The following is a 4,784-nucleotide window of genomic DNA, read 5'->3' as shown; positions in this document are numbered from 1 at the left end:
TTGTAAAGATGACTTTCCCATAACTATTTATAATAGTTCCAGGAAGAGAGTCCTATTGAATTGAATATCATTAATGTAGTGCCTGACATTGAGTAGATGATCAGTAGATATTTATTGACCACTGGCTAACTCATATTTCTTTCCTTTCTTTGCTTTTATACATCATAGAAAATCTGGAAACATAAAAGCATGAAGAAGAAATAAAAAATTAGCTTACACTTTCAAAACCCTTAGTCATAATTTTTAAAACTGTGTGTCTTATATCACAACACTGAGAAAGCACTGGTAATAAGATTATTTTTATTTTTTCTATGCTCATAAAACATATTGAATAATGAATCTACGTACAAAGAGTGGGTTTGTAATCCCAGATTCTAATCTCACAAACACTGAATATTCTTCAGTAAGGCAGTATTAATATTAATAATCACTAACATGTATTGAGCTATTGTTATGTACCAGGTAATATATATGTGTCTGTATTTAAACCTCAAAACAACCCTATATATGTGGCACTGTTATTTATAAATGAGGAAATCAAAGCATTCAATATTAAGGAATAGGCCCAAGAGCTCACGGTAGAGTGGTAGAGTTAGGATTAAGTTAAAAATTAGGGGATCTGATTCTATAAGGTGCACTGAGCTATTCTGTGTCTTTTTTTTTTCTCTAGCAACTGAATATCTTTTTAACATCATTATTATTATTTTTTAAATTGAAGTATAGTTGATTTTCAATGTTATATTAGTTTCAGATTTATAGTGTAGTGATTCATTATCTTTAAAGATTATGTTGCATTTAAAATTATTATAAGATATTGGTTATGTTCCCTGTGCTGTACATTATATTTTTGTTGCTTATTTATTTTATATCTAGTAGCTTTAATTCTGCGTCTCTTTAATGTAGTGACAGGAGCCCAGATTTTGGAATCAGATATGTTGGGGGGGTTACACTAATTCCCCGTGCCTTGTGTGTCCTTTCACGTGGAGAGACTCTTACTTTTTTTTTTTTTTGGCTGCACCACACGGCATGTGGGATCTTAGTTCCCTGACCAGGGATTGAACCCATGCCTCCTGCATTGGAAGCACGGAGTCTTAACCACGAACTGTCAGGGAGGTCCCGAGAGACTCTTCTGATCACTTTCTGTCCCTTCATTCTCTTCTCATGTTAAAGAGATTGACAATCTGTTTGTGAGGAGGTTTGAGCTGGTCATCATTGCCTTAACCCTTTCTTCTAGTCTCTTTATTTGGGATCTACCTATGTGGAAAGAACATGCTTTTTCAGCTGTTCCTTGGCAGTGCATGTTCTGTCTTTGTGGGTACAACCAATAGTATTTTATGGGCAGGGGAGAGGTAAATTCAATTCAGGGATGCTTAAAGTCAGCCTGTTTCTTTGTATTTGAGTTAAGTTCTCCTGTTTAGCTCTTTGTCAGGAATCCATCTTTCTGACTCGAATGTATATCTCTCAGTTTGTTACACACTTCGGCATAGAAGGAAGGATTATTTATTGACCGTCCATAACTCTTAGAAGATAGACTCAGATACTTTTCTAATCTTCAATGTCTTTGTTTGTGTGAAACCATAGGCAAGATACTTAACTACTCCATGCCTCAGAATCTTCAGTTATACACAGGACATAATTTTTCCTTCCTCATGTTTTTTTTTTTTTCCTAGGCTCAAATGAGTTAATATGTATAAAATCACTGAGAACATTTTTTTGGGAAAAGAAAGGAGGAAAAATCAAGATGCAGAAGTTTGGTTTTAGTTCAGTGGGCTAAGGTTAGAAGGGAGAGGTGACTTTGGGTACATAGTGTACTTGTCATTCCGATCACCCCCCGACCCAGCCTGCACAGACCCAGACCTGAGCATAACTTGTGTTACTTCATTTCATCCACACAAAATACTGTAATATAGGAATGTAGGCATGATTTTCACCATTTTATGGTGTGGGCACCGAGGCTTAGAGAGGTTAAAAAACCTGTGCAGGGTCACACAGCTGGCAAGAAGAAAGACTGGTGTTCCATACCAAGTCTAAAGTCCATGTTCCTTCCAGGACACAGCTCTGATGATTGTAGTAGGACCTGTGGTGGTGAGCATAGAATCAGACTCTCAGGTCTCCTGTGAGTGTGGGCCACTATGAAGGAGATCACTAAATGATAGCAGAAGGATGACTTGAACCAAGTGGTAGGAGCCCTCACACAGGTTGCAGGAGTAAAGGTTTACAAGTTGACATGAGGATGCTATGGGTTTTTACAGAAAAATGATTTTTATCCATCTATCACTTTCCCCTGTTTAAAGTTCAGATTTTAAAATACTGGTTTCTTAATATAGAATCATATAGCTGTGGTCATGTTCTCACCCTTCAGAATTCTACTACAGTGTTTTATTTATCTGCAAATCCTACTTCGTCCAGCTAGAGGTCATCTCTTCCTGCACCACATCAACTTTCTCAGTCCCCATTAATCCCCTCTATGCCTGTCTTCTTTCATTCTCAACCTTGAAAGCAATGTGGTTACTGCCCAAGGAAGAGTAATATGTAGAAAGGATTACACTTGGCTTAGGGGAAATTTTGGTAATGCATTTGTTCTGAGAGCCACAGAGAGGCTGCATAAAAGGTAAGGGATTTGAGGGAAAAACAAAACAAAACAAAACAAACCTGTTCAATTAGGGAATTAGACCAAAAGACATTTTATAGAACAAAGTGTATTGTGCTTATGGTTGTCTTTTTTAAGGAAAAGGCCATTTTCTCAAGGGGCAAACTTGACTTTAGTCATCATTTGAAACAGGTACAGGTTATTTTATAAAGCTAATAGAAAATGAAATCAACATTTGTTGAGTACACTGTGCTAGGTGTTTTGACCCACATTATCTCAGTTCATCTTCATGATTATTCTGAAAGGTGGAAATTATTATCTTTGCCTTTACAAAAATGAAACTGGGGCTCAAAGTGATTGAATATTTTGCCCAGGGTCGCCCCTCTAGTAAGTGCAGGCACTCGTACTCATGTCCTAGTCTGTCTGTTTTCAAAGCCCCTGCTCATTTCACTCTTTCTTGCATAACCTATTTATTAAATATGAGTGAGGGAGACTTCACTAGAAGGCTTTTTCTTCAAAGCAAGTCTAGGAATCCCTTCTCTGCTTGTAAGTGGACACATTAGTATGATCTCCATGTCCACCTATAAATTTTCTATAGTGTGATCAATTCTGAAACTGGCAAGGACAAACTTGGGCAAATAGCTGCCCTTTACAGAAAGTCTGGAATTGGAAAGAGAATGGCTGTGGTGTGTGCCATGAATTTTTCAAGAGAAATGTTGCAGGGGATGGAAGTCTTGATAGATAAGAATTTTTTTTGAAAAGCTCCATATGAGAAAATCTTCCACAAGGGACAGCCCTTTTACCAAGTTTGCAAAGACTAAAAATGCAGAGTTTCTAGGATCAAAGTGTATTTGCATCATGAAGAACTATCCCCAGACAATCAGACTGGAAGAGGGAGGTTTCCTTTAATCTTTTTTCCTTTGTTTTATTATTATTTTTTTTTTCCTGAGGGGAAAATTCCTTTTTCATTTTCTTTTGCTAACTCTTCCCTTTAATCATTTTTATCTCGTGACTCTTAGCAATTTCCCCCTTTACATTAAGAATGAATATAAAGGCAAATCTTTTTTGAGTTTCTATGTCAGGGCATCGTTCTCCTGAACTGTTCATAGGTAAGCAACAGAAAGTTGAACTGAGAATAGCACCAAGACTTGAACAGAATCAAGAGTGTCCCTTCTCCTCTTTTCTCTCTATGCAGTGTAGAGTCATGGAGAAAAATGTGTCTTGTGGCAACAGGAAAGCAATTTGAATTAATCAAAGATCATTTATAATCTTTATGAACTAGAGAGAGAAATAGACTTTTGAAAGATCTTCAGAGTCCCAGGGAAGTTGTATAAAGGGAGCCAGAGGTAGTTATTAATGAAACTTAAGGTTTTTAGTAAGGGGCTTCTGTGCTAAAGATTTTACAGGCGTCATTGATGTGTCCTAATTTTTAGGAAAAATGCCAAAATAAGGAGGTGGGATTATTGCACAGAGCTCTTTGTCTCGGAGTCTAAAGTGGGTGTACACAATTGATGTCAATGTTCACTTCTGAATTGTACTTTTCAAAAAAGCTTCAATTTATCAAAAATAAAATCATCATTATTATCTCATTATAACATGGGCCCTGGATATGAAAAAATTGATTACCTGATCATTAGTCTCTTCCTCTATTCTATCTATCTCTAGTTTTGTTGCTTGGGGATTATTGGACTATCAACACTCTTCCTGAATAATCAATCTGGTTAATTTAGCCTATAAACCGCTTTCCCCCTTGTGTCTGGTATAACATATTGTTTACTAATGTGCCCAGTAAAGCATAAAAAGTAACTCGCAGAAATGGAAAAGGAAGCAGCACTCAGATTTTGAACTTAAGCATCTTGCATTTTACCTGTCTTCTGGGCTATGTGCTAACTATTTATTTTGTTTTGAGCCATATGACTAACCTTACCTCATTCTGCCCAGCAGCTGAACAAAATGCACAGTGCTATATTCTGAGGCACCTACTCATTCTTTATTGCTTTTATGACAAAGCTGTCCCTCCACATGTCTGCTCTGCCCTCTGACCCAAGGCGTTTGCTTCAAGTAAACATGCCAGATGGTGGAGAAAAGTGATGGGTCAAAGAACAACCCTCGAGGGTCAGGAGTCACCAAATCCTTCTTCAGAAAGCAAACTTAAAAGCAACAATTTCACCAAACGCTGGGGAGTGCTTTCACA

This window comes from Tursiops truncatus, chromosome 6, assembly GCF_011762595.2.
Source record: "Tursiops truncatus isolate mTurTru1 chromosome 6, mTurTru1.mat.Y, whole genome shotgun sequence".
In the NCBI taxonomy this organism is placed as follows: Eukaryota; Metazoa; Chordata; class Mammalia; order Artiodactyla; family Delphinidae; genus Tursiops; species Tursiops truncatus.
This window is presented reverse-complemented; position numbering follows the sequence as displayed.